At 43.5% G+C, this 23,436-nt stretch overlaps 1 protein-coding gene across 1 annotated transcript in view; it reads left to right on the forward strand.

Annotated features, from left to right (window-relative positions):
- The window catches only part of LOC124620001 (mucin-4-like), a 115,682-nt gene that overhangs the window by 67,699 nt on the left and 24,547 nt on the right, over positions 1 to 23,436 (forward strand). The window lies entirely within an intron of this gene.

A 23,436-nucleotide genomic window follows, 5' to 3' on the forward strand; every position in this document is an offset into this window, starting at 1 on the left:
CAAGAGGGGAACAAAGAGATGGCCTCTATCTGTATTTTACTCTCTCATCGACATTTGTGCTATCAATGCAACCACCATATTCATCCAGCAACATCCAAGATGGAATGAAAAGAAACACAACAAACGGAAACTTTTATCTTCTGCGAGCTGGGATGGAACTAGTGAAATTGCAGGTAGAAGAAAGAAGTGCGAATGCAAGAGGGTTATCTAACCATATTGTTCAATCAAAGGAGACTATTCTACAAAAGAAAATCAAAGAATTGACCACAGAAGCATGTCAGCCTCCTGCAGGGAATGGTCGGTGCCATATTTGTGTAAGAAAAGCTAAAACAAAGAAGCAGAAGTGCAACAATCTAAGTAAACCAAAGCACTATTGTGGACAGTGTCATAAATATGTGTGTAACACACATTCAGAAAAATTGTGAAATGTGTCTCTTGCCTTGAAGTTGAGGACTCAGAGTAGTCTATTGTATATGAACATATCTGCATTTTGTATTGTAATTGTCAATTTTTTTTCACTCAATCCAATATTTATAACAATTATCAGCATTTGTAAACCGATGCCTTAGTTAAAATACATAAACCATTTTGAAAGTTGTAGTTTTTCGTCAGTAAACTTATTTAATACCTGTGGGCTCGCCGAACCCCCCCCCCCCCTCCCCCCTTAGGCATCCAAGTTAGAAAAAAAGGCTTGGGCGTCCTAGGGTTAAGATGGTGCGTTAAGTTCCTAGCGTTTTCTATTGCACAGTGATATTCCGGTTGCTATGGGTTTATTTATCGATTGTCATTTTTCATTTGTAGCTCATTATTGCTAGTTGAGTTTACATATTGTCATTTTGATGTAGTGGGTGGAGCTGTGGGCGCTAGAATATGGAGTGCCAAGTGGAGACAACATTTCCGACGTATTCTTCTGTTTGAGTTCAGTAGGGGGGTGGCAGCAGTGGAGGCGGTCGGAATCATTTGCGCCGCGTATGGGCATAATGCCACTGGACAGAGCAAGGGAAGAAAATGGTTTTCTCGTTTTAACGAGGATCGTTTTGACGTTAGCGACTCTCCACGTTCTACATCTACATCCATACATCCTGACGGTGTGTGGCGGAGGATACTTTGAGTACCTCTATCGGTTCTCCCTTCTATTCCAGTCTCGTATTGTTCGTGGAAAGGAGGATTGTCGGTACGCCTCTGTGTGGGCTCTAATCTCTCTGATTTTATCCTCGTCGTCTCTTCGCGAGATATACGTAGGAGGGAGCAATATACTGCTTGACTTCTCGGTGAAGGTGTGTTCTCGAAACTTCAACAAAAGCCCGTACCGAGCTGCTGAGCGTCTCTCCTGCAGTCTTCCGCTGGAGATTATCTATCGTCTCCGTAACGCTTTCGCGATTACTAAATGATCTGTAACGAAGCGCGCTGCTCTCAGTTGGATCTTCTCTATCTCTTCTATCAACCCTATCTGGTACGGATCCCACACTGGTGAGCAATATTCAAGCAGTGGGCGAACAAGTGTGCTGTAAACCACTTCCTTTGTTTTCGGATTGCATTTCCTTAGGATTCTTCCAATGAATCTCAGTCTGGCATCTGCTTTACCGACGAGCAACTTTATATGATCATTCCATTTTAAATCACTCCTAATGCCTACTCCCAGATAATTTATGGAATTAACTGCTACCAGTTGCTGACCTGCTATACTGTAGCTAAACGATAAAAGATCTTTCTTTCTATGTATTCGCAGCACATTACACTCGTCTACATTTAGATTCAATAGCCATTCCCTGCACCATATGTCAGTTCGTTGCAGATCCTCCTGCATTTCAGCACAGTTTTCCATTGTTACAACCTCTCGATGTACCACAGCATCATCCGCAAAAAGCCTCAGTGAACTTCCATGTTATCCACAAGGTCATTTATGTATATCGTGAATAGCAACGGACCTACGACACCCCCTCTGCGGCACACCTGAAATCACTCTTACTTGGGAAGACTTCTCTCCATTGAGAATGACATGCTGCCTACTGCGTTCAGGAGGACCTTCAGGATTTGATGAAGATCGTTTAAACGCCTTAATCCACAATGATCCTAGTCACTCTACTCGAGAACTGACTATTGTGATGAACTCTGATCATTCCACCATCTTTGCGATATTTTCATGCAATGGGGAAGGTCCAAAAATCGGGTGTATCGGTTATCGCATGCTCTTAAGCCACAATCATAAAAATCAGCGTGTGCCCTTGTGTGCATCTCTGCTTGCTCGTGATCAATTGGCTCGTGTACAACATCGACCATTCCTACATTGTATTGTTACTAGCGACGAGAAATGGTGCCTTTATGCTAACATACGGAGGAGAAAGGAATGGCTGAGCCCAAACAAAGCATCCACTCCCCATAAATGGACCTGTGCGCATCCATAAAAGATGATGTTATGCATCTGGTGGAACTCCGATGCTGTTGTACATTACAAATTGCTTTCACGAGGTGTAACCATCACTACTGATATTGTCAACAACTGAGACGCTTTGCAGGCGCAATCCAAGAACGACGACAAGGAAGACTGCGTGAAGTGATGGTACCTCTACGATTATGACCGTCCGCATTCTGCTAGACTGACATAAAGTGCTACACAGGAGCTGCGTTTGGAAGTCATTCCGCACCCAACTTATTCACCTGACCTTCCGCCCTCGGATTTCCACTTTTTCCGCACTCTATCGAACAACCTTCAAGAAACTTCCTTTCTGGATGAAAATGCGCGCCGAACATGGCTCTACGAGTGCTTCGCCTCAAAACCATGTGATTTCTACAGTCTCGGAATCGTAAAGTTACCTTAACATCGGCAGACTGTTGTAAATAGTGAAGAAGAATGTATCACTAACGACTAAAGTCTCTGCTATGTGTGTCTGTTGTGTTCATTAAACTTATCGAAAAGCACTGTGAATTTATGCACCAACGCAGTACTATACATCCGTCAATCACTTTTACAAGGATATTGGACGAACATGTAGTGCTATTATAGTTAAAAAAGAATGAAAAAGATGATATACAGATTGTCATAGGAGGAATCGTAAATATTCAGGAATATCGCAGGAACGCTCATTTGAAGCGGAAACTTCATAGTAATATGTGCCATACTCCGAATGGTTTCGCAGATTGTCATAGGAGGAATCGTAAATATTCAGGAATATCGCAGGAACGCTCGTTTGAAGCAGAAACTTCATAGGAGTATTTGCCATACTCCGAATGGTTTCGCAGACAGAACATATGTAATGTACAGTGTCATATATTGAACTGATGGTCTGAAGTACGAGTGGTTTCAATCATACTGATCAACACGTGTTCAGTAATTCAAGCATTACTGGGAAGATACAAAATTTTGGACACTGGCGAGAAATCCTAAAGTGAGCCCCACATGATTCAATTTTGGGTCCACTCCCACAGAAAGATATCCCGTGCAAAGACATTGAAATCAGCGAGGTAGGTAGGCACAGAATAAAACATCAGAGAGGTTCGGAACATAAGAAACATATGTGCGTGCCACTAGCCCACAATCTGCTGTACATTAAATGTGTTCTATGTTAGAAACCATTTGGAATGGGGAATGTGTCCATAAAATTTTTTTTCTTCAAATTAGCATTCCTGTTATATCCCTGAACATTTACCATTCCTCGTGGAACGGCCTGTTTACAACCAGATTCGCTAACAATCAAAAATATCTGGACACCTGTTAGTGGAAATTATTGTGCGGTTGTCCGTCCTCCATATTTATGACGACTTTTGCTGCGGACACATTCAATAAGGTGTCTGTGATGGAATGGCAGGCCAACCTTTCTCGAGAGCCGAAACCAGAGAAAGTAATGACTTAGGACGCTGGAGCCTGGGGCGAAATCGACGTTCCAATTCATCCCACATGTGTTCCATTGGGTTCAGTTTGGGACTGTGATCGGACAGTCGATTTTAGGAATGCTATTTTCCACAAACCAGTGCCTCACATATGCAGCTTTACAACAGGGCGCATTGTCAAGCTGATACAGTCATCGTCTCCGAACTGTTCCCTCTTCTGAACGCACTGCATAATGCTGTTAAATGTCTTCATATGCTTCCGCAGTTAGCCTTTTCTTAAGCACAATAAGGGGATCATACAAACAACAACTCCCCCCACCACCACCACCATACTGTAACACCACCTCCTCTGTATTTCCTGTAGCTATGACATATGATGGCAGCTAACGTTCTCCAACCATTCATCAAACCCATACCCTTACATTAGATGTAGCAGGAAATTATCACTACAAGCGACCTTTTCCAATCATTCACTGCCCGGCGGTGTTTCTCTGTCACCTCAAGCACCGCTTAGAGAACACTATAGAAATTTTCGGGTTATGAGGAGCTCCTTGACCATTGTACTCCATTCTTTTTAACTTGCTACGTACAGTCGTCGTGATAACTGGGCTGCTGGTAGCCCTTTGGAACTGACCAGTGAATCCTTCCTTTCATTTCATGCGCCGTTTTTCAGTCAACCTCCGTAATATTCAACGGTCCCTGTCTGGCAGTTCATGAGGCCTGCCTAGCCTCTATTAGCTGTGTTTGTTCCTTGGCGTACTCATTCGGGAATATTTTTTTATGTACACAATTGTTCGCTACATGTACATACGTTGTGAGTTCCAATGTCCATTCACAGTAATGTGACCATCAACCAAAAGCCTGAATCACCACGTTTTGCAGGGCGTACCCTGCGAGACGCGCAGGAAAAGTCATGGATTTTCTGAAAGGTACCGACACGGATGTGGAGTCATGCAGACTCTGGTGCTGTTGCCATCTACGCTAGATTCCTCTGTTGAGGCAACATGGCACGTACACCTCGATCGAGGTGGCGCAACACAGATTATCGACTGGGCTTAGATCCGGGGTATTTGGTGGCTAGCAAGCACTCCGTCTTAGGCCACAAGTGGCCCATCGGGACCATCCGACCGCCGTGTCATCCTCAGTTGAGGATGCAGATAGAAGGGGCTTGTGGTCAGAGCATCGCTATCCCGGTCGTTAAGATGGTTTTCATTGACCGGAGCAGCTACCATTTGGTCAAGTAGCTCCTAGTTGGCATCACAAGGCTGAGTGCACCCCGAAAAATGGCAACAGCCCATGGCGGCCCGGATGGTCACCCATCCAAATGCCGGCCACACCCGACAGCGCTCAACTTCAGTGATCTGACAGGAACCGGTGTATACACTGCGGTAAGACCGTTGCCACTTGGTGGCTAGGGGAGTGCGGTAAACTCATCCTGGTACTCTTCGAACCACGCACGTACACTGCGAGCTTTGCGACATCTTGGATTGTCCTGCTTGTAGATGCCATCGTGTCGAGAAAAAACAAACTGCGTGTTAGGGTGCACATGGTCTGCAAGGATAAATGCACACTTGCGTTGATCCGCTATGCCTTCCAGAATTACGAGACCACCCAAGGCATGACACGAAAACATTACCCAGGCCAGAACGCTCCCTCCTCCGGCATACACTCTTCCGACGTGAGGGTTGTTTGCATTCACATTTCATGCTGTACACGCCAACGGCCATTTGTCGGATAGCGCATAAAAAGCGATTCATCTGCAATGGCCACTTGTCGCCACACAGTGGACATATAGTTGCGGCCCTCTTCGCCAATGAACGGCAGTCAAAGTGCTCACATCAGCCAGATGCCTGCTACGGAAGCCCATAAGCAGCAACGTTCGCCGAACGGTATTAGAGACACTGCTGGCAGTCAATTAGTTCACCTGGCGGCCGGTTGCTCAATTCGCCACACATCTCCGCAGCCGTCACTCAGCCACGGCATACATGGCCCGTGCGCAGTCGCCTCGGCACCAGTTTTCGATACTACTACGCTACTGGCCATTAAAATTGCTACATCAAGAAGAAATGCAGATGATAAACGGGTATTCATTGGACAAATATGTTATACTAGAACTGACATGTGATTACATTTTTACCCAACTTGGGTGCATAGATCCTGAGAAATCAGTACGCAGAACAACCACCTCTGGCCGTAATAACGGCCTTGATACACCTGGGCATTGAGTCAAACAGAGCTTGGATGGCGGGTACAGGTACAGGTGCCCATGCAGCTTCAACACGATACCACAGTTCATCAAGAGTAGTGACTGGCGTATTGTGGCGAGCCAGTTGCTCGGCCACCATTGACCAGACGTTTTCAACTGGTGAGAGATCTGGAGAATGTGCTGGCCAGGGGGCAGTCGAACATTTTCTGTATCCAGAAAGGCCTGTACAGGACCTGCAATATGCGGTCATGCATTATCCTGCTGAAATGTAGGGTTTCGCAGGGATCGAATGAAGGGTAGAGCCACGGGTCGTAACACATTTTAAATGTAACATCCACTGTTCAAAGTGTCGTCAGTGCGAAAAGAGGTGACCGAGACGTGTAACCAATGGCACCCCATACCATCACGCCGGGTGATACGCCAGTATGGCGATGACGAATACTCGCTCCCAATGTACGTTCACCGCGGTGTCGACAAACACGGATGCGACCATCATGATGCTGTAAACAGAACCTGGATTCATCCGAAAAAATGACGTTTTGCCATTCGTGCACTCAGGTTCGTCGTTGAGTACACCATCGCAGGCGCTCCTGCCTGTGATGCAGCGTCAAGAGTAACCGCAGCCATGGTCTCAGAGCTGATAGTCCGTGCTGCTGGAAACGTCGTCGAACTGTTGGTGCAGATGGTTGTTAGCTGGCAAACGTCCCCGTCTGTTGACTAAGGGATCGAGACGTGGCTGCGCGATCCGTCACAGCCATGCAAATAAGATGCCTGTCATCTGTCATCTCGGCTGCTAGTGATACGAGGCCGCTGGGACCCAGCACGGCGTTCCGTATTACCCTCCTGAAACTACCGATTCCACATTTTGCTAACAGTCATTGGTCTCGACCAACGCGAGCAGCAATGTCGCGATACGATAAACCGCAATTGCGATAGGCTACAATCCGATCTTTATCAAAGTCGGAAACGCGATGGTACACATTTCTCCTCCTTACACGAGGCATTACAGCAACTTTTCACCAGGCAACGCCGGTCAACTGGTGTTTGTGTATGAGAATTCGGTTGGAAACTTTCCTCATGTCAGCACGTTGTAGGTTTCGCCACCGGCGCCAACCTTGTGTGAATGCTCTGAAAAGCTAATCATTTGCATATCACAGCATCTTCTTCCTGTCGGTTAAATTTCGCGTCTGTAGCACGTCATCTTCGTGGTGTAGCAATTTTAATGGCCAGTAGTGTATTTTACTATGCCTGGTATAGTAATTTTACTATGCCCGGTATAGTAACCATGGTGGCGCGCGAGCAGTTTACAAACCTCGCCGTTTCGGAAGTGCTTCCATCCTTTGCCCGAAAGCCAGTGACAATGCCCATTTGGGCATCATATAAATGGCTCTGTTTTCGCATTATGAAAAGTATTTTACTGATGTCCTCCCCCTCCCCTCCCGCGACGACACTGTATACACTCCACTGCTAGTGCTGCTATCTGCCGTCTGAGAGTTGTTATTGAACGTTGATGTCAACATAGGCGGTGGTCACGTTATTGTGATTGGATCGTGTAAAATCCCCATTGCTTTAAACAGATCTCTGCTGTCTTTTTCTGCGGTTGAAATTTCTCTGCCTCGTGATGACTGGATGTTGTGTGACGTCCTTAGGTTAGTTAGGTTTAAGTAGTTCTAAGTTCTAGGGGACTGATGACCATAGATGTTAAGTCCCATAGTGCTTAGAACCATTTTTTTCTGTGGTTGAAAAACTGTCATTATGTTTGGTACATTTGTTCACCAGGAAAAAATTACACACCTAAGAACCGACTGAACATTTCGATAGCACATAACTAAAAGATACTGGCTGTTTCACACTGATAACAGGATTTGTGAGTGGTGAGTTCAGTCAGTACCCTCACTGCACGATTCTGAAACTGTAATACGAGCGCCTCCACGCGACAGTAGCACACAGTTCTTCAGTTTGAAGGTAACGGAAAGACACGACTGCGTACGGTAGAAACTAACGCCGTCAACCAAAAATTCGCGCTGTCGGTATTTGCGCTACACGTTTAACATGCCCTTTCCAACCAGAATTTAACCTCGATTTTAATTTCCTTTTCGAATATTTGCCAGTTCGAAGTGTTTTTGGTGCAGGGTACCACGGCGAGCAAAGCATTGAACAGCTGATTAACAGTTCGCTCTGTAAATGCAAAACATCCGTCTGTAGATGAACAAAGCGTTCGCAGTCGGTGAACGCACGAAACAATACAATGCGTTAAAGGAAAATGTCCTCAAGTTAATGGTTGGTAGCTTTTTTGTAATATATCTTAACCATTATTAAACACTTAAGACTTTAAAAATTTACAAGTTAGTTTTTATTTCAGTCTAAATTTTTGGTTAGGTGGTAAAGTTTGTTGTGATATTCGCTAAATCTGGTCTCGCTCAGGGGTAATTGTCCCAGATGCTCAGAAGCAGATTATGACACAATTGCGAGATTTTTTTTTCTGAAGTGTTATAAGCGGCTGTAAGCCTAACAGCTTAGCCTCCTTCACACTTCTAACATCAGGTGCACGTAATCTTAAACAATATTACGAATTTAAAACAACATTTTTGTCAAAATAATGAGATGGCTATTATTTACGAAAGCGTACACGTACCAAGGTTGAATAAATAGTAACTTATGAAACGACAAAAATTTTGATGTTTATAAACTTTTCATCACAATATGTGTTCGGAGAAGGCTTCACAGTTGTCAATTTTGTCTTTATTACATTACCACTGTTATGAATGCCACTAATTTTCTTAATGTAGTTATTAAGAAAAATAGTAGTTGCTACTTTAACAATTGAGTATGATATCCTCCCACTTTTATTATCAGTAATATTTTAGAAAGAGCTCCTACAATAAAACTTTCTCTTTTATACCCAGTGAGTGCCGATTTTGTCAATAAATTTCTTTGGAAAGAACATCAAATAAAGGATTTACATGCGTTTCAGATAGCAGATTGGTAATTTTCAAGTAATCAAAAACAAATGCGTGTATGATTACATTATTACGGTAGTGCGATACTCCCCTGGCAGCCGATCTTTTAAGTTCATTTTCTGATGATGGTAGTTTTTATAGCACTGAGTCTACCCCCGTTAGCTGAGTGGTCAGCGCGGCGGAATGTCACGCCAAGAGTCCGGGTTCGATTCCCGGCTGGGGCAGGAGATTTTCTCCGCTCAGGGACTGGATGTTGTGTTGTCCTCATCGTCATTTTATCCCCATCTCCGACGCGCAAGTCGCCCAATATCCAATATGGCGTCGAATGCAATAAGTACTTGCTCTCGGCGGCCGAACTTCCCCGAATTGCGGACTCCCGGCACACAGTGCCGTACGCTCATTTCATTACATAGCACTGAAATATAAAACTCTTAATACCTGAGAACTTCACATGTGTGTAAACAGACAAGTATTTCTGGACACACAAAAGTTCATTCTCACCGAAATTTATTTTGTACTCAAGGTCTCGTGGTATTTATCAGGTAAAATCTGATTTACATTAAGTCAAATGATTGTACAAGAATTTGATGAAATATGACTATACTCTCTGCATAATTAATATACTCTACGCTGTTATACACTACATATGCCTTTGAAGAGGAAAAGATTGTCACAGCTTGAATTACATTTTCAATTAGCAACTGAACTGAATATTAATTCAAGTGACTCGCGATCCCTAAACTGAAACACACACACCTGGAGCCAATAAATGAGATGATAAAGATGCCGATCTTTCACTAGAATTTTGTGTAATGTCGAAGTTGTAGCGGTGTACCGAAGCTATCCATTTCTGGAGAGAACCATCGCCTTTGGGAGTGAGAATCCTGCTATTGTTGCTGCATTGTCATACTGCCCTCTGCATTTTTGTACGGCATACTAGCACACAATCGCCAATTCACTGATATCTGATAACCGTTCTGCTGTAACGTATGCATGAGTCTAATGCGTTAATGCGGAACCTGTTCACGCTGGAAAAAAATTAGTTCTGACATTGGCCACCAGGTGCAAATCTGTGACTGCTAGGAAGGTGTGTAGAAATGATTAGGAACGAGACGTGGTAAGGAGGTCAAACAACTGAGAAACGCCTAACGTTGATTTTATTATTAACCGCCGTATACACAGTGTGTTCAACATGTGCACCAGAGACGCCAAAAAGATGCTGTACAGTGACAGATTTGCATTTGGTCATCAAAATTGGAACTAATTTCTTTTTCAGCGTAAATTTGTTCAGCTTTAAGGCATTAGCATATCTACGAAGTGCCACACGATAATTACAGCCCTCACTGGATCTCTGAGAGTAGCTGCTGCTTTAATTATAACTAGTCAGTACTTACAGCAGTAGTATCGATCGTAGCCAAAGTTAATATTAAAGTACAGAAAGGCTTCTTTTTGCTCATGGTGTTCTCTCTTTTTCCACATCATCCTACCGCAAACACATGCTGTTTTCACAGCGTTTAGTTTTGTTTTTTATGGTATGTTCACATTTAATGACTGTTTTACTTTCAGTTATGTTACAATTATGCTGTTATACACGACATTTACTCTGCTTGTGCACCTCTCTCTGATGGGTAATACGTTTTTCAAAGTTGTTCATCGCTACCGTATTCTCTTTAATGATGCAGTTTGATGCATAGGCATACAAGGGATGAGGAAAGGGGGGAGGGCGAAAATAGCCCGTTGTCGCCTCCTGGTATGTGGGGCATAGACTTCGCATTCGTTTAAGAATTATGTCGTATCTCTGGAAATTATTTTCAGTTGTTCTACAAAACTGTAGCTTCTCGAATAGGATTCCGGTTTTTTTTTTTTTTTCATGACAAATTATGCCGTTTTCCTTGACGCGTCGGCGGCTTTGGTGCTGTCAGCTGGCCTGCAGTCAAGACGGATGCCAACCTGTACTGAACTTTTCCAAAATAGAATCGCTTGGTCGTACATCCTTTGTCAAGCTGCGGAACAGTATCTTTTCAATAGCCGATGCAGAATATGACACCAATTGCCAGGATAGCATCGATCATCTCGCCAGCGGTACACAGACTTGGTAGTTGTTTTACGTGGTCAATAGCCATTCCCCATAAGGAGACACCCTCTCATTGCCACACAACACAGGAGGTAGGAGTCAGATGAGATACTGGCGGAAATAAAGCTGCATGAGGTCTGCTTGGGTAGCTCAGTCGGTAGAGCACTTGCCCGGAAAAACAAAGGTCCCCATTTTGATTCTCAATCCGGCACACAGATTTAAACAGGAAGATTCATGTCGGGGCACACTCCGCTGCCGAAATAAAATTCCATTCTGGAACACAGTAACAGTTTACCTTTTGTTGTGTGCAAAAACGAAACACACAACCACTAGCTAAGGCTACATTCAATTTTACACTACGTGATCAAAAGTATCCGGACATCTGACTGAAAATGACTTAAAAGTTTGTGGCGCCCTCCATCGATAATGCTGGAATTCGATATGGTGTTGGCCCGCCCTTAGCCTTGATGAGAGCTTCCACTTTCGCAGTCATAAATTCAACCAAGTGCTGGAAGGTTTCTTGGGGAGTGGCAGTCCATTCTTCACGGAGTACTGCACTGAGGAGAGGTATTGACGTCTGTCGGTGAGGCCTGGCACGAAGTCGTCGTTCCAAAAGATCCCAAGGGTGTTCTTTAGGATTCAGGTCAGAACTCTGTGCAGCCCAGTCCGTTACAGGGATGTTATTGTCGTGTAACCACTCCGCCACAGGACGTGCATTATGAACAGGTGCTCGATCGCGTTGAAAGGTGGAATCGCCATCAGCGAATTGCTTCTTCAACAGTTTGAAGCAAGAAGGTGCTTAAAACATCAATGTAGGCCTGTGCTGTGATAGTGCCACGCAAAACAACAAGGGATACAAGTCCCCTCCATGAAAAACACGACCACACCATAACACCACCGCCTCCGAATTTTACTGTTGGCACTACACACGCTGGCAGATGACGTTCACCGGGGGCATTCTCCATACCCACACCCTGCCATCGGATCGCCAAATTGTGTATCGTGATTCGTCATCCACACAACGTTTTTCCACTGTTGAATCGTCCAGTGTTTACGCTCCTTACACCAAGCGGGACGTCGTTTGGCATTTACAAGCGTGATGTGTGGCTTATGAGCAGCCGCTCACCCTTGAAATCCAAGTTTTCTCACTTTCGCCTAACTGTCATAGTACTTGAAGTGGATCCTGATGCAGTTTGGAATTCCTGTGTGATGGCCTGGATAGATATCTGCCTGTATGTGTCCCTTCATGTTTCCACTTCACTATCACATCGGAAACAGTGGACCTAGGGGTGTTTAGGAGTGTGGTAATCTCGCGTACAGACTTATGACACAAGCGACACCCAGTCACCTACTTGACCACGATGGAAGTCCTTGAGTTCTGCGGAGCGCCCCATTCTGCTCTCTCACGATGTCTAATGACTTCTGAGGTCGCTGATATGGAGTACCTGGCAGTAGGTGGCAGCACAATGCTCCTAATATGAATATAATATGTTTTTGGGAGTGTCCGGATACTTTTGATCATATGGTGTACAAGGAAGAGTGTGATTCAAGTAGATGCTGAAGAAAATGTTGATCGTATACTGTAGGCGTGGTCATCTATGCTTGGTCGGAATGAGAAAATGCCATTTGCGACGCTGGAAAGGAGGAAACTTTGGATACGAAGACGAATTTGCTAGAGTCCTAGGCTGTTAAGAGTTGGTTGTATAGGCGAGTTTGACAGAGTCTTTGGGAGGATTCTCACATTCAACTAGTCAAATATTAGGGCATGATGGACTTTGTGCAAACAACCTTAATGATGCGTTTGGTATAAAAAAAATAGGTCATGAAAATAATTGATATAACTTTATTAACATGAACAGATGTTCTTTGTAAGCAAATACTGGCACGAAGGTTAAGAGACAGTTTTTCAAACTTTATTTCTGGTTTCTCCATTTTGAGGATTATTAATCAGGGAATTTTTTCTGGTGACTTTTGTTGATATTCAACAGTATTATCTCAGTCGCTCTACTTATTTTCTGTTTCAGAATTTTCAATTTTCAGTGCCGATCTAATAGCTACATTTCCCAGCTCTTTGGCCACCCTGGATTTCATCATATCAGGATGTAATTAACGATTATTAACCCCAAAAAGATATCACCCATAATCATATTAATAATATAACAACTCTGCGTATTTACGCTTTGGATATCAATGCTACCTACCTTAAAAAAATCAGTTTTACGTATCTCATGCAAACTCTATTCCTTGGAGCATAACACGTTTTCCATCTCGCAGAATCAGTTACGTAAATTTCTGCGGATACCTATGGTTTAATCATGTCCTTGCAAGTTGAAAAGCGGTTTAAATAAGTAAATTATATCATCAGAACATCCACATTTTTGTACTTTTCATTTATAGATTTGTTAAATTTCATTTTGCCGCAACGTTTGAAGTATGTAAGTAAATGTCTTCTTTACCTATAGAGCTCTTTGAAGACCCTGTTGACACATGTCAATCCTCCACGAAGTTCTTAATTGTAAGAGAGAAACAATAGTCTTAGGACCCCATATCGTTAACATTATAACTATGTAACATTTCAAATGCTTACGAGTTCTTCTCATTTTGTTTCACTGCCCTCATTCGACAGCTGTGTAACACAGCGCCCACGCTGCATTATCGTTATTAGCTGTACAGTGTCATTGCTTAGCTTCCCGTACCTCTCTGCTTATAACGTCTGTCCGCAACACCTCAATGCTCGTCATCATCACTAATCAGTCAGTGCAAATAGCAGTCCTCCAATTGCTTCATGGTCGTGGAGTAGATTTCTGTCATCAGCTAATGGAAAAATTACTGGAATGTCGTGCCGGTGTTTTCGTGGGGTGACTGTCAAAATTCTGTCACGTTATGTAATCGCTGACAGCTTGTCAAGCTTTAACAGCGAAGAACTACATGTTGTGTGACTTCTGTTCGGTATAACACACATGATCCATCAACTGACACTAATTATCCTTTTATTATGAAACCTTCATTATAGGACTGGATACATGCGGCGTTACACCTTTTATGTGTATTTTATTATCTGCCTGCCAATTTCCTTCCACGGCCAATATACTCCTGGATGCCGTAACAGATGCAGTCTTCGTTTCTCACTAAATCATTTTCATAATCCTTCATTTTGTACTTTATTTCTACTGAATATCTAACGTTATTCGGTAGCGCTATACGCTGTACAATTCGATGTACTTTGTATTACTAAAACCTTTCACATTGAAATCCCAATCACCTGTTCGTTTTCGACGTGGATGAACTAGTGCATTTGGATTCATTGGGTTCTCTCTATGTATTAGGAATTAAATCGGATCATTAGGCCTATATGCTAACACAAAGCCAGTCGCTGTGGCCGAGCGGTTCAAGGCGCTTCAGTCTGGAACCGCGCGACCGCTACGGTCGCAGGTTCGAATCCTGCCTCGGGCATAGATGTGTGTGTGATGTCCTTAGGTTAGTTAGGTTTAAGTAGTTCTAAGTTCTAGGGGACTGATGACCTCAGATGTTAACTCTCATAGTGCTCAGAGCCATTTGAACTATTTTTGAGCTAACAAAACTTTCTTCCTAGAATACACAGCGCCGTAGCTAATAACGTAGTAGTACGAAAACGCCCAGCTCTAATACTGCTCGTACAGGTATCATTTTTTACGTTCACCGATGATTTTACTTATTCTTTTAACAACTGGGTATTATTTGCCGTGCCGTCGCGTATTTACTGTCGATAACCAACCACACTCCAGATTTAAAAAATAATAAACAAAAATAACATCACATATTGATGAAAAGTATCCTGACACCATACGTAATTCGGAATTGACCACTAGATGTCATGATAGGCAGACGCGACACCGGTATAAGAGGAGACGAGGAGCCTTGTGTTGTCAGTAGAGAACTAACGACAGGATGGGACAGTCAGCGACTTCGAACGTGGACTGTACCGCGTTCATTATAAGAATAAACATAATGTAAACATTACACGGCGTATCTCATTGGATTCCGTTTCACGTGGAGCGGAAACGAAGTTGTCTCGAGTACAGTCTAGTACGATAGTAAGAAAACGTTTTATGCTGTGCGTTGCGCGCGTATCGACTGAGTGGGTGGCCGAGCGGTTCTAGGCGCTTCAGTCTGGAACTGCGCGACCGCTACGGTCTCATGTTCGAATTCTGCCTCCGTCATGGATGTGTGTGATGTTCTTAAGTTAGTTAGGTTTAAGTAGTTCTAAGTTCCAGGGGACTGATTACCTCCGATGTTAAGTCCTATAGCGCTCAGAGCTTTTTTTTCTGAGTGATAAAATGGGACAACAGCTTTACTAGCGCATTTAACTTGGACGGTACTGGCTAGCCAGCTGGTCCAACTACTCTGCAGTGATGTGAGCAGTTGAAGTTAAGATGTAAAAGAGAGATGAGCAGAGAAACTATGTAGCTTCGAATGTCATTTAATTTTTAAAGAGAGTGAAGTAATATTCGGCTAAATTCAAGCAATACCGTGCACTTGTTAGAGCACCAGACGGAAAGCATAACATGCTCACGTTCTTAGCTACCGTTGTATTGTAATTAAAAACAACAGTGATGAAAATTCCTTGCTTAAAAATCGGGTAGTATTTCTGAGATATGTGTGAAACAAAAGCATACTGCAGGGATTTCACTTAGCTAAATATTGATGCCACTGAAGGTATTACAGTCAGTCGTCTGGTAATTCTGACCTCCTTTCATATCCGGATGAGAGAAATACATTTCAGTACCGAAACTGTCATCTGTCACGTTGATTAACGAGTCTATGAGCAATAGAAGCCACGAAGCCAACCAGTCGCGACATTCTCTCCTCTTCTTTTGCGACGCGTCGTTCTGTATCCCGCCATCGTTCGACACTGACGTGTTTCTAAGCTTTGTGCAGTAGTTCCAGTACGTATGGCAGTTTAACTGTCTTGTTATTTCTCGCGACAAATCCCGTAACTTGGCTCCAGATCAATGCTGCTGGGTTCATGTTGTAGTGATGCGGTGGCAATCGTAAAAATAAAACATTTAAATGGTGTGCTCAATGTTATGAAAATGATTGTTGTCCTTCTTTCTAATCTGGTTCGTGTGAGACCTCATCTGTGCCAAATAAAGAGTATTTAATTATAATTTTTGTCTAAAAATTAATTTTTGGTGTTCTCTTAATTTAAACAACCTTTGTTAGCAACCTTTTAAAAAATGTCGATAATTAAAAGTTTATATTTTCAAATAATTTGCAATTAATTGGAATTTTGCGTGCAATGTGTAATTAGAAACAAGGATACGTGCATTTTAATTAAAAATGATTATACAAGTTTTTATTGGCATTTATTTGATGTATTTGACTTTTAAAAGCTGCAGGTATTCCAAATTTAACGAAAGAACAGCCAAAGCGGTATTTCAACCTTCGATAAAGGGATTAAGTATGGATTACCATTCTATTACGCTACCGATTCAGTCATGCATCCCGCATTCAAAAGTTCATTAACTTTGGTGAATACAGTGATTTTCTCTGAAAACTTGTGAAAAACTCTAAGAACGACCTGTTTCTCGCCATATTTTGACGGCGTTCCACTATGGTGCAGGAAGCAGCGCCATACATTTTCGCACTACCTGATAACAGCTTGACAATCAGAGCAGAATTGTACAGAAACTGCGCCTGTACACGATTTTTTAAAATAAAAAGTACATCGTTGAAATGTGATTAAGAAAAACGTTGATGGCTGCCATGCATTAGAATACTTTAAAATTTAATTTGCCTTTACATGGTAATAAGATATCTAATACATAAGTAGAACATATTATCCAACAGCGTAACAACACCAGTTTGCGTTGTGCAACGGCTGCTGACCAATCATCGCGTTTGTGTTTGTTTACATCAGATTTATTTATATGAGAACGAAGTATAGTTGTTTGCAGCGATGTGGGATGAGTGGGGTTGCTATGGTGCACAAGTGGCCGATTGTGGAGGCGTTGGCGGTGGTGCTCGTAAGATGAGAAAAGGAAAACTCCGCTGTAAGATGCGACCTATTTTATACATCTTGGATTACAATTCTGGAGCGCTGCGTCGCCTCTGAATTCGCCCTCCACAGGCACGTAGTCCACCAGTGGTGCCGATGACGTCAGAATGCCGCGGCGGTGGGACGGCCGTTCGACATCCGCGCCCTGCTTTGCTGACGATGTTTATCTCACTCAGCAGCGTGTGCCTGAGCTAACACTATGCAGTGTCAGCGATGCGTACGTCCGTTGAATACCCGTACGCGGCCGCCGCTACTGGGTTAGAAGCTCGCCCTGGTGTGGAAAGATGGAGGACGGCCCCAGTACCGCCCTGACTGCGAACTGCTGCCATCCAGTTCAAAAGTTCGGTGCTGCTGAGGCGTCCGGAGGACGACTCCCCTTTGTGCCAGTGCACTGCTTTCAGGCACTTACGGATCAGAACCTCATTGTCACGACGTGTGGAAATATACAGCAGGTTGGCCGGTCTGTTGGGTGATCTTTCTGCGACGTCATCACGATTGCGCAGCTTAACACGACCGCCTTTTTGCGTTCTACAAACAGGCTCACTTGTGAAATCACGTATCAGCTCCTCTGTGCCTCGCACACCGCTGCGATGTAGCTGCTTTAATTCAGTAACGCCCAAAATTTAGCGACCGTGTTACACATTGGACGCCATCTGAGTAACAAATCCATCAGGGACATTTCAACTCTTCTAAAGCTGCCAGATCGATTATTTCCGTGGAAACATAGAGGAACAACAACAGCTACATCGGAAACAAGCAGAGCTAATGTACTGTTAGGCAGGAACCGTCGAACATTGCGGGGGGATAGGATCGTACAAAATAGCATGAAATCAGCGGAAGATATCATTCATGAGTACCTAAGTTGTACTAGCAGTCCAGCTAGCAGAATGACTGTCTGTAGGAAGTTCAAAATAATAGAGTACAATGGTCGAGCAGTTCTCCGTGAGCCACACATTTCTTTCGTCAATCCTAAGCTGAGTATAAAGTGCGAAGCCACTGGACAGCTGATGACTGGAATCACTCGCTTGGACTGTTGAATCACGCTATATCCTGTGGCAATCCGGTGGAAGGGTTTGTATTTGGCAAATGCCTGGAGAACGTTACATACATCATGTGTAGTGCCATCAGTGAAATACGTAGCATGTGATCTTACGGAATGGTTCAAGTGGCTCTGAGTACTATGGGACTTAACATTTGAGGTCATCAGTCCCCTAGAACTTAGAACTACGTAAACCTAACTAACCTAAGGACATCACACACATCCATGCCCGAGGCAGGATTCGAACCTGCGACCGTAGCAGTCACGCGGTTCCGGACTGAAGCGCCTAGAACCGCACGGCCACCGCGGCCGGCTTGCGGTATGGGAATGTTCATCGTGGTTAGGGTGAGGTCCTCTTATTGCGCTTCAGAAAATACTACATGTGGAAGGATATTAACATATTTTTAATCAGTATGTACATACGCCGGCCGCGGTGGCCGTGCGGTTCTGGCGCTGCAGTCCGGTACCGCGGGGCTGCTACGGTCGTAGGTTCGAATCCTGCCTCGGGCATGGGTGTGTGTGATGTCCTTAGGTTAGTTAGGTTTAAGTAGTTCTAAGTTCTAGGGGACTTATGACCTAAGATGTTGAGTCCCACAGTGCTCAGAGCCATTTTTATGTACATACAGTAGAGAGAGGAACAGTTCGGAGACGATGATTGTTTGTATCTGCATGAAGAACGCATCCTGTCCTAAAACAGCAACTGTGAGATAATCTTTGAATAAAAACATTCCTGAAGTTGATTGGCCTGACTAGCATCCCAACCACCTGTATCCAATAGAACTCCTGTAAGACGAGTTAGAACATTTGCTTCACTTTAGACCCCAGTATGCATCACCCTGTATACTATCGGCTCAGGAGAAAGAATGGGCCGCCTTCCTTCCATAGACATTCAGACTCCTCTCTGAAAGTGTCTCCAACGGATTTCAAACCGTCATAAAGGCGAAGGGTAGACACCCTCAATAATAGGTGTCCGTGTACTTTTGATAACACAGAAACGCTTCCTGTAAGAGGTAGAAAGCCAAGACGCTGTGTTCCAGACATACAGGTTCAGCAGAAACTCCTGCAAATGAATATTCAGGGCGAAGAAAAACTGTTGCACCTGGAGGTCAGCATGTGATCCCTCATCCAGTTTCAAGACAAAAGTTTACCTAGCAAAATCAGGTGCATTTTGAAAACACCTGTTTGAAAACGAGGAGCTGGTAACTCTATCACATTGTGCAGTGTATCGGAATGTACAAAGGAACGTGTATCAGCACCCACTACCAGTACCAGGCGTCGTATCTCACAGGACATCAAACCCACATCTGCTATGGAACTATGGTTCGAATCCTCTTAAGGTTCCTATTTCATTTTTAGTCGTCCATTTCGTAGTTCTCGTCGTTTATAAGCAGGACATCATTTTGTCACTTCACAATAACCTGTCACATGACAGTGGGGTTCATTAAATTGCATGCGTGTGTCTAATAACTGCACAGTGCTCAACCATAACTGGTCCTATCAAGTTCATGCTGGGTGGCTTCCCGGTGGAGGACACAGACGATGAATACATCGATATGCTTTGGGTGCTGGGTGCGTCCGATAACCAAACTGCTGCGCGCTACCGTCAAAGGCGCCATCCCAATAAGGGTGTTTTTCGTTGCCAGGAGGAACGCCTACGGGAAACTGGTAATCTTCCTCTACAAGTAATGGACAGAGGTCGTCCAAGGACAAGACGTACGTCACAAAAAGAGAATACTGTTGTCTAAACCATCCAACAATTACCTTGACTGAGTACCTATGAGATTGCAAGGCAGTTCCAGATATCTGAAAGGCAAGCTGCTGAAGTGTTGCACGATGAAGAATTGCATCCACAGCATTACATGTTAACACCAGCGGCCATTCGACTAGTACAGTTTTGTGAATGGCTTTTGCACCACGTGAAAGGTAACGAACATTTTGTAAGTGACATGATATAGATTGACGAATCTAGCTTCACACTTGAAGGTCTTTTCAGCCTCCACAACATGCCATTATCGGTCTGAACACAACTCACGTGTCACTTGTGAACATGACTTCCAAGTACGCTTTGGCATACACCTGTGGGCTGGTATCATGGGAGGAGTATTATTGGGCCCATGCCTTTTGCCGGACAAGTTGAATGCACTCCTATATCGTAAATTTCTTTGCAGTGCTCTTTTGACACATCAGATGTTATATTCCCTTTAACTGCTTTTATGACGTCTCGTTGTCTCTGTACAGCTGTACCATGGGAACCAAGGAGAGGATGTTGGTTGGTGGCGAGTGTCCTAGTTCTATAACACAAACTGCACGCAGTTAATAACTTCTTTATTCATAAACAAAGGGCTACTTAACTTAAGTTTCTATGTGCTGTGGTACAAGCTCCCTTCTGTATAGTCCACATAGCCTCAATGCTGTTGAAGTACAAGTCTGCTTAGTTCACTATAAGGCTACTATGTGCTGCCTGTCTCTGTGCTGGATGCTAAGTCTGCAGCTCTGTCTCGGTGACACGCTGGAACTCTACGGCATACAGACTCGAACTAACTGGCCTAACAGGCGCCAACCAACTGGCTAAACTGCCCCTCCGGCCCGCGGAGGCAATCCTCAGTACCGGCAGCTGAGAGGGCGTTGGCGGCCCGTTTCCAGTGAGCCTTGTTGTTGGCCTCTATACCGCATGGTGTGCTAACGCCAGCACATTCGAAAACTCTCCACTTGGCGTTTGGCGACAGTTATGGTTTCAGGATGATGGTGCACCGCCATACTTTTGAATTAATGTTCGTAACCTATTTAAATGAAGCATTTCCAGGGAAACAGATTGATCGTGAAGGTCCTACAGTCTGGCCTCCACGTTCGCCGGACCTTAATCGACTAGATTTTTATTTTTGGGGATACTTAAAGGAACAAAGCTACAGTACTCCACCAATGAATTTGCGTGACTTACTAGCTCATGAGTATGCTGTTTCGGCAATGGTGGATGCATGTGTGTTGAGAAGCATCCAGCAGAGTGTGATGCAGCGAGTAGCGAAGTGTTTGCAAATGCAAGGTGGTCGCTTTGAACATCTCCTCTAAACTGAACGTTGCTCCCATGTACCGACTCTGTAAATATAAGCCTACACTTCAGAAGTACAAAATGAAATTACTGTGCATAACATAATGTGCAATCTAGTGTAGCCTACCAAATGTGTTTTTGTAGCTCATTGGACGCAGACGATGTTACTGTATCTACAATTATTTTCTGAGGCTTTATTTGTATCGTGTACAATACACAGTGATCGTTAGGCCTTTAACGTTTAAGTAAAGGCAATAGTAACAGACTGAAATTCACAAGATATAGAGTTGTGGATGTGTAAATTGGATACAATTTGATGCTTTAACTGGAAAAAAAATTGGTACGAACGCGACTCGAACATCGGCGAGTCTGCATATTCTTTTCCCATGGCATTGCCTCGTCCTGTCGGGCTAATTTTTTCCCTTTTTTCTTTTTTGTTATTTTTGATTTTTCAAAAATAAAGGAAACAGTGAGAAAAAGAAATACACAAGACCTGCAATGTAAATGTGTAAATTGGATACAGTGTGATGTGGGTGCGAACGCACCTTTTTTAATGTGGGCCTCCCATCTCCCCTTATAGCCCGTCGTTTCTGTCTCCAAAAGTGCCTTCCTCGGACAGGCTGCAGTGCCTTTGTTTTGCACATGCATATCCTGGTAGTAAAAAATACAGAAATGAAGAAATAAATAGGATTTCGTCGTTCTTCCGACTGCGTAAAGTAACAAAATTCCTTTAGTAAAGATAAATGGCGAACTGAATTTAAGCACGTATTACTCTTCGTTGAATGAAATGTATTTCTTCACATGTGTCAAAAAGTGCATGACAAGATTTTTTTTATTCTTCTAGTTAAATAAAACCAATATTTTGTTGCTACAGGTTCAGCTTTCAAATGACTGAAAGTCAGTCGCGCTTTTTTAATGAAGTTTATTTGATCCCTGCACTTGTTCCTCCTGTGTTACCCTCTTCTACTGCTAGTTTCACACCTGTGTCACTTACATGACGCAGCTATAGCACTGTAAGAGATTCTTCTATGTCTGCTTTCACACTGCGTCGATTATCTATTAACTGGCGTAATGGAAAGCACTTGCGGGGATTCCCTGACCATTACATGCAGCATGTTGCCAAACGTTTTCCGGTGACTGTCATCCTGCGCAACCCGAAAATACTGTATTTCCCTTCAATGTAGGACAAATATACGGAGAATGTAGAATCGCAGTTCTCAGTAATGTAGATGGCTGTATGGCTGATCATCGATAGTGCTGCATTCTGTTTCGTGACTGGGTATGGCATGCGGCCAGGCCGCAGCAGTTCACGGACGTTCAGATAGCGTGCATTCGTCCTATCAGTGATTGCTAGGCGCTGGCTGAGAAAGTTCCACTTGTCCGTCGCTGCTCCGCAAACAAATCTCTGTGCTTATGAGTCAATTCCGGCACAGCTCAGATTTTATTCTACCTGTTCTCGGCCACACTACACGCAGTTACAGCGTTACTCGCACGCAGACCGCCAAGTGCGGCATTTTTTCTTCACCTTGTATAGTACTCTCATCGTCAACGGGAAAAAATCTCTAATATTTCCTCCGTTTCTCCCTAAGCAGACTTACTTTCGTTCGCGAAGAGTCCCATTTTCACCTCATTTATGGGAAGTATAAAATAACACAACTAATAATTATGTTTTAAAAAATAGTTTTCTGGCCGTGGCCGAACCTAATTTATGTATTGACACTGCAGATATTTTAGACCCACAGATCGACCCAACGCATTAACCATTTATGTATCTTACGCCACGATTTTTTTTTTTTTGTATTCTCCACATGTTAAGCGAAATAAGAGAGAAAGTTTACATCAGAAATCAGGTATGCTTGCTCTATTAAGTGTGTCCTTACCTTAAAGGTCAAAAGCTTACTGCTTTTCGAGAATCCTAAACTGAGTATTTTGAGATGTGGAAGCAATGACTGGAAATGAATATTTCTGACAGTATGAAGTCTTTAACAAGCAATTTGTGTGAATTGTATGCTTGTAAATTGCTTATATTCCATAACTACTTCCAGTCAGCCGAGTCAACTTTGGTGCCCTACTTTTAAAAAGTAGTATAGTCTGTTTTGTGTCCACTGGGGAACTGACACCTGTTTCCAGTTCATAACTCCTTGTCAGAGATGGATCTCTATTCGTTACAGAAAGCAGTAGTCAAGTACTAAATATACACTGAAGAGCCAAAGAAACTAGTACACCTGCACAATATCGTATAGATC

This window comes from Schistocerca americana, chromosome 6, assembly GCF_021461395.2.
Source record: "Schistocerca americana isolate TAMUIC-IGC-003095 chromosome 6, iqSchAmer2.1, whole genome shotgun sequence".
Taxonomy (NCBI): Eukaryota; Metazoa; Arthropoda; class Insecta; order Orthoptera; family Acrididae; genus Schistocerca; species Schistocerca americana.